Source organism: Octopus bimaculoides, chromosome 4 (genome assembly GCF_001194135.2).
Source record: "Octopus bimaculoides isolate UCB-OBI-ISO-001 chromosome 4, ASM119413v2, whole genome shotgun sequence".
NCBI classification, from domain to species: Eukaryota; Metazoa; Mollusca; class Cephalopoda; order Octopoda; family Octopodidae; genus Octopus; species Octopus bimaculoides.
Window position 1 is genome coordinate 90,072,486 of NC_068984.1, and position 8,687 is coordinate 90,081,172.

The window sequence follows — 8,687 nt, forward strand, 5'->3', positions numbered from 1 at the left end:
GCGGCGGCAGAGGCAGCGGTGGCGGCGGAGATGGTGGTGGTGGTGGTTAGGAGGAGGAGGAGGAGGAGGAGGAGGATTTTAATGACTGGTTGGGGTGATGATGATGGTAGATAGAACACTTTTTATGCGTTCAATCTATTTTGTTGACATTACTACTTTACACTGAATAATGCTGCAAAATAATTTTTCCCTTTCTAGTTAATGCGATCACTGCAAAAAGAAAATAATTCCATCGTCTTTGATGTAAACAACTTTAAGATAATGTGTAGTCCTAAAAATGAACATAGCTATTGCAAAGATTACATAACATTTCAATACAATGCGAATTTTTTTTAACAGAACCCATCAATATTGGTTGAATTTTCCAAAGTTTTGCTGTAATAACACTGTAAAATAAAGATAATTTAAGCTATTTCTTTAAAGTTGGAGACTTAATAGTAATTCACCTGATTTTTAGAATACTCCTCTTTACATTTTAGGCTCTGTTTAAGAGAATTATATTAGACTGGTATACGTGTTTGAAGAGCAGAAATAAGTGCAGCTCGCCGGCTGGTTTGCTAGAGTATGTATTAGCTAGATTATGTTTACGTATAAATAAGTCCATAAATTTCACTGCAGTGTTTTGTAAAAGCTGTGTTGTTACCTATTTATGATTTTAGAAGTTATTGAGAGATTTTTCTTTTTTTTTTTAGGTGGGTAGTTAAATTCGGTGTTCATTCACAAAACCGAACTGCCGATATCAAAATTGCTCTTCACTCTATTGCCCATATATATTCTTAATTAGTTTTCATTAATTAAATTTTAGTGTTGTCTCACCTGCTTTTCTTGGTGAAAATTGATAATTAAGCTACATAAGTTTTTTAAGGAAGACTTCATTTTTTTCATTAACAAATGAAAATAAGATGTTATTTTAGTTAGGATTAAAAAAATAAAAGTATTGCGGTTATGGCAGTGTTGGAGAATATCAGCAGTAGTAGAAAATTATATTTTCAGAACTTTAAGTAAATCTACATATATGTTATAGACAAGAAAATGAGTACTAGTGATGTGGTCCGGTTGTATTCCTACGACGAAGTAAGAAATCGATTATTATCATGCTGTTGTCATCATCGTTTGTGATGATGATGATGATGATGATGATGATGGTGGTGGTGGTGGTGGTGGTGGTGGTGGTGATGATGATGATAAACCATCCGTGTGTGTGTGTGTGCGTGTGTGCGTGTGTGCGTGCATGAATGTGTGATTGAAATACCTTATAGTACGTTACATTTTACAAACGACCTTCAAGTTGATATATTTGAAATTCAGTAATGTATCGAATTACATGAAAAATTCTTAGAAAATTGCTGGAAGAGCCGGAAATCTATAGCTAAAATGTCGATGCATAAAACTACCTCACAATATAAGCTTCAGGGGTAGGAAATATATCATCGCTAGTCAACATTTATTAGACGTCGTCGACTTCATATTTAGACATATACTTAATATAAGTGTTTAATTTGTCTTAATTTTACACTGTCACACTAAATAGTGATTATTGCCATGTTTTATATGTCCACCTAAGACGAACTATACATACATTCCGAATTTAAGTACAGTAACATAATAAATTTTGTAATGCTATTATCAGTCCGAATATGCTTGAAGCACGTTCGAAACGGTGAACAAGCTACTCATTGCGTTTTGTCACGGAAAATATATCCCATTTAATCACAAATGGTGTGTATACACCTATATCAGTTTGCAGCGCCGTCTACCCTTTGCATTTTGAGTTCAAATTCCGCCGAAATCGACATTGCCTTTTATCCTTTAGAGGTCGATAAATTAAGTACCAGTTGCGTACTAGGATCGATCTAATCGACTGCCCCTACCACCAAATTTCGGGCCTTGTGCCTAGAATAGAAAAGATTATTCTAAGGCAGCGAGCTGGCAGAAACGTTAGCACACCAGACGAAATGCGAGGTCAAATTTATTTTTCGTATGTTTAGGAAGGGCGCTGGATTACTAGATTGTGTTTAGCTGATAGACAAACTGTCGTGCGCTTTTTTATTTATGGCGCCCTTTAATAGTCTGCATCAACTTTGCCTTTATTCCTCCTGCGGTCGGTAAAATGAGTTTCGATCATAAGTTGAAGGGCATATAATTGACAAAGCCCTTCTCTCTCTTTCCCGCAAAATTCTGGTCGTGTGATGTGTAAAATATCAATATTAGTTACAACATTTGATATATTTATTTTGGAAGGGTCTTCAGTATAAATCCGGAAAACATTTCATCTTCGTAATTAGTTATATTTAACAATAAAAAGAATAAAGCCCCTTCCTTATTCATATAGACTTATAGGCCCGGTTTCTTGAATTCTGTTTCCTGAATTCTGAATTCTCTGGACGGGACGCCGGAATACTCATTTCTGCCAGCTACGTGATTGGAGCAATATGAAATGTTTTGTTTAAGAGCACAACGCACCACCCGGTCCAGGAATCAAAACCATAAGCTTACGATGAGGAGTACAACATCCCTAACCACTAAGTGATACGCTTCCACTAATTTTTAACAATAATCAAACATAATAGAACCTAGTAAATCTGAAAGTGGACAAATTCATTTTCTGCTAATTAAATTCAATGAATTTGTCTTTGACATACACCCATTATAAGCAGGATTTCTTTTTGATGTCTATTGATAGAAATATGATTTGAATTGTGGTATTATTTTGACATAGCGTTACTTTCCAAAACTCATTACATGAAATTCCTAGTATGTCTTATTTTCTTACGGCATTTGTAAATTTTGTTTATATGTTTGTAAACGTAATTTATGTAAATCATATTCCCCAGGAATTATCAAGATATGCCACAGATGTAAATTATTAACACTTTTCCACAGGACTATTGCAGTCCGTGAAATAGTTTTATATTCCTTCTTGATTCATTATCAACTGCATGTAGCTGTTCTTGACTCTGAAAAGACATCTTACAATATATCATGCGAGAAGAAATAGTCTAATTTATAAAACAGCATTCTACTTTTGAGAATGCGAAATATTTTAGTGCATTTTTATTTGATTCATTCCTGAATATACAATAATTTATATCAAGTACATAATGAATCTGGTAAGGTATTTAATATAACAATACACCTAATTAAGGTTACACTTATTAAATTAATTTATTAATAAACAAAACTTTGATTTTGGTTAGACATTAGCTGAAAGCGTGCCATATATTAAAAAATAAAGAATAAACTGTGTTACATTGTTTAAATACCTTTCTTACCTTCGATGTGTTTTGCAGTGGCCTAGCACATTGCATTTCATCTTCCTTTTCTCTTCCATTAAATGGTGACAATTGATACCGGTTCTCTGTGCCAAAGACCTGCAATTTAGATACATATGGCAATTTTTTTTTAACCGATAACTCGGCGGCCTGACTGTACCTGACATTCTTAGCCCTCTAGTTGCATTGATTTTGCTCCGCCGTCGTGGATTGACTTGCAAACTGCTGAAGTCCATTTCTCTGCATTGTTGTGGTTTTCAAAGGACGCCACACCACCACTTAGTGAGCAGGCCATGCATGGTCATCTCTTCAGTATAAACAGCTTTCAGCCTCTAAACTTGGTGCACGCTTCAGCAAAACAGTCTCTCAGTAGGGTCATTAGTTCGGTATCTTTGCTGCTTGACTGATCCTGTCGAGGCATACGCTCTGCTACCATTGCTACCAAATATCAATTGTCACCATCGCATCACTATGAAACAGTGAAGTCGGGTTTCGCAATGGATTGCTAACTAGCTAGCTGGATAGATAGATAGATAAATAGATAGATAGATAGATAGATAGATAGATAGATAGATAGATAGATAGATAGATAGATAGATAGATACACACACATATCTCTCTCTCCCCCTCTATCTCTCTCTATCTATCTATCTTTCTAGAGAGAGAGAGAGAGTTATAGATATATGTATGTATACGATAGAATTCCATGCATTTACAACTCGGAGCTATAGTTGAAGATACTCGCACGAAATGCTACGCAATAGAACTGGACTTAGAACCGCATTGTTACAAGCGAGCTTTTTTTTAACAACACAACCATTCTTGTACATATATTGCTGACTTTTTATTTTATTTTAGCATTCACAGCTCAGTAAATTCGAAACTTAATCGAATATACTTACCTTGTATTAGTTTAATTCTAATAAAAATGACTATTGGCTACTCTTCAATAACACTGATTCGACATTGCAAACTTCGCTAAAAAAATCCTTCTTTAATATCTTAATCTCCTTATTGCCTCAGTATAATATTTATATTTGTTTTATATAATACATATTATCAGTAGATTTGGTTAATATATTAGCTTCTAGTATCGTTAGAACTCATTGAAACTTAATGTTTACATAATTCCACTTATGTAAACACGAATCAAAGTTCGTTGCCAGCTTTCAATATATTTCTTGAATTATATTTGTAGTTGTATGTCTAAGAAGTTTGATTTGCAATAATGTGATCTCGGCCTCGTGTATCTCTGTGTGTTGTGTGTGTGTGTGTGCGTGTGTGTGTGTGTGTGTGTGTGTGTGTGTGTGTGTGTGTGTGTGTGTGTGTGTGTGTGTGTGTGTGCAGTGTATGAGTGTGTGTATACATATAGGGAGCAGACATACAGATAGACATATTTATTAAAGAACACTCAACGTATGATAATGTTCTTAATAAATTATACCTACATTTCAAATATATTTGGTCCTCTGGTTTAATTGTGTCCATCGTACAATGAGGTATATTTAATAGTATATATATGTCGTTGAATATACATACATACATACATACACACACACACACACACATACATACATACATACATACATACATACATACATACACACTTGCAATGTAAAAAAGGAGAGCTTACATGTACGAAACCCAATATTAGTTTCTTTCACTGTAACTATCGCAGTATTTTGTGTTCTAACACAACATTCACTTTTAAGTGGGGAGAAATATTACCTTTTAGTAATAATACTACTTCTGACGATAATAACTATTTTTTAATAAGTCCGCTAGCTATTCATGACACCGGTACCTTATGGACACTATGATTCTTTGTATATCGTTCGCTGAGATATCGCTGCTACTCTACCGTCCGGGCACCTATCGTGGTCAAGGCTAAAGGCTGATATCACGTGACCTGGTAGTCTCGGCGATGGTAATGCTGGGTGATTTATTTCCCCGCTAGTGATATAAAAAAATGTGCTTATATGTACCGAAAGCCAATAGGAGAATATGTCTTATAGTAGCTATCGCAGTATTCTGTGTTCTGTATACATATATACATACATACACACACATACATACATACATACATACATACATACATACATACATACATACATACATACATACGTATGTATGTATTTGCGTGTGTGTATGTGTGTGTACGTATATATGATCTGTGTAACTTACATACCTTATTAGTGACTCACGAAGCAATGATCAATAAAAAAACAAGTTGTAAGATGAAATAAATACTCGGATCGAAATTATCGACTAATTCCCTTGAAGACGCTACTCCATCAACGTAGAGGGTGAAAGCAGTCAAAGAATATTATAGTGGAAATATTGGCTTTCTTGAAATATTTTTGCATGTACGTTTGTAGGAAAGATTTCGTGTAAAATGTAACGTAGCATTTAAAACTCGTACTTTATTCCCAATATTAGTGATCCATATGGAACTCTTATGCTTTGCTGAACCTTCGTTATTTTCCGTTATGGTTCACCAACATTTATGCTTCATTTAACTAATTCCATTTGCATTTTACTTCGAGAGAAAAGCGAAGCATTCAGTCAATAAGCAGACACCTAGAACTGTTTAAGAAAATATTTGTTTTTCTACACCATCTAACGTTATTCTCAGAGCATATAAGATTCGATTTAGCTCTTATCAATATTTCTCTATGTTCTGTAGGAAAACAAACTTATTTTAATTTCCATACTAGGGATAAAATGAAATGTAAGGTTTACACTAATCGTGGTGTCTCAAACTGGTATGCATTACTCAATGCCTTCTTGAAATTTCACTTATTATTCATAGAAATGTAAAGAAATTCGTCAACATCATTGACATATCCTTTATATACATCCATAATTTGATTTCTTACATGAGGAAAATGCACTTGTGAACTACAGGGTGTCCACGAGGTCTGGGTACATGGAGTAAATAAAATCATAACATAAACAATTAAATATAAGAAATAATAATTTCTTAAAGTATGTGTTAATCCCCATGTACCCAGACTTTGTGAACACCCTGTATAATGACTTGTAATGAAAACTGCAATGTCATCTTATTTTTTTACTTAATATCATCCATTAATCTCTTATCTAAACGTACGAATTAATACAGTATGTGACTTGATGACTTCCTATTTCCTAAGGTATTATTACTGAGAGGCCATCTCTAGTTACAAATGTAACTACATCGCGCCATGAGCTACCTTTATTGAGGAGTCCCAAATATATTCTATACATTACTGCAACCAGTAGATCTGGCTGCCTAATTTCTGGTGATAGGAGTTAAGCAGTCACACCTTTTCAGTAGTTATTATAGTGAAACAGTCACAATTAACTATCGGCTTAGGTCTCATTAATTTACAATCAAATTAACGATCAATATTCGCATTATACATATCAGCAACGATGCTTTATCTGAGACAAGAGTGTCAAAACTATCTTACTATCCACTTCCATTTCACATTATGTCGAAGTCCGTAATCCAATAACGACTAAACTGTTAAGTATGTATACTAAATTTCGCAAGAGTATCCACTTTTATATTAAATTCTTCTATTACATTTTTTTCCTTACCGGCAGACTTACAGACAATAAATAATATTCTGAAAAAGGTCGCTCGTGCTCAACTTATAAACCATTTTCCGTTCTGGCCTTGCAGGTAGTTTTCTTCAGACATAAGTAGTATAATATATTCATCAAGCTTATAGTTAATTCAATTTAATAATCGGGTTTCACATGCTTCCTATAATAATAGTTCATATTTCTCGACATACCTCTGTAGCTGTGGGCGGTAATATATCACCGCTTTACTTTCACTTTCAAATTCCTGTTCATCCTCAGAGATTTGATATGATACAGGTAAATCCGAGCTGATACGATAAATATCTAACTTTTATTCAGTGCTATCAGCTGCGATGAAATTCAAATATCTAGGTGTAGATATTGTTCACGTACATAAATGAATGATAGGTTCTGCGGTGAGCGATTTAATATCTTAGATTGAAAATGCCCATGATTAAACGAAGAGTATAAAAATATAACACTATATTTAAAACTAGTTCATTGCCCAGGTGTTATGACATACATGGACATTGTATTATTTGCTCCTTTCTTATGGGCAGACATATAGTTAATGAAATAATGGAAGTTGTTGTTTGTTTAATAGTAAAGGGCGAGGGTACAATTTGCATGGGTTTGCATGAAAGTGTTTTCTGTTCTTAAGAAAGATCAGAAACTATGCATTATTTCATCGTATAAAAGGGGGTTAATACGATTTTGTCCAGAAATCGCGTTTTCAAAATTTTAATTACGCCCTATCCTCACCGCAATTTCTTAATTTGTAACTTTTTTTTGTTTTTTTGTTATATACGTAGAAAAATACAGAGATTACTAATCTGGGAATATATATAAACGCAGAAGCAGGCACACACACACACACACTTGCACTCATAGAATTGATAATATTGAAAACAGCAAAACGTACAAGCGAAATGAAATGTAGTCAATATAGGTGTAAAACATACTTTCTGTAGCATAGTTACACTATAAAAAATGGAAAGTCACCAATTTAGCAAAAGTTACTAAATGTAGTTAATATAGGTGCAAAACATATTTTGTGCAGCATAGTTGTGCTATAAAAAAATGGAAAGTCACCAATTTAGCAAAAGTTAGTATGCGTCACCAATGTAAGAAAGTACAGAAAGTCAACATTTATTTAGACCATGTATTAAATGTTATAAAATTCACAATTGAATGAATGTCACGGTGAAGAAAATGAAAGTTCAAGAAAATTCAGAAGGCATAATTCAATTTTTCATAGAAAAATAATTTATTTTCCAATTTTGAAACGAACGTTAAACCAAGTGTATAGAAAAGAAGATGCTGTTGCTGTGAACGTTAATTTAAAATATTTGATGAAGGATGTGTGTAGCAAGATATAAATTAATTTGACAATACTATATATTTTTATGCACTTCGGTACCAACTATAGCGTAAAGTATATATGAATAGATATTTCTGATATGTATTCATAAGCTTAACAGGATTTTAGGGAACAAAAGTTGTGTAAAGAAGCGTATTAAAATAGAATATACCTATTTCTGCCGTGGGTTTCTTTTGGCTGTTCATGCAAATCGTATACATACGATTTGCACGTAATACTCGAAAAATATTTTCCTGTATTCAATTAAAGCCATTAACGTCTAGGATTAAGTCTCAATGAAACTAAACAAAATAAAGTATCAGGTAAATACTGGAGACGATTTTGTTGATGGTATTACTCAATAACTAAATAAAGTGACGTTGCCTTTATTTTATATCAGGCGTTTATAACTACTCATTTTAAACATAAAAATTAACTTTAAAAAAGTATTTCAAATTTTGGATGATATCTCTTATGACATG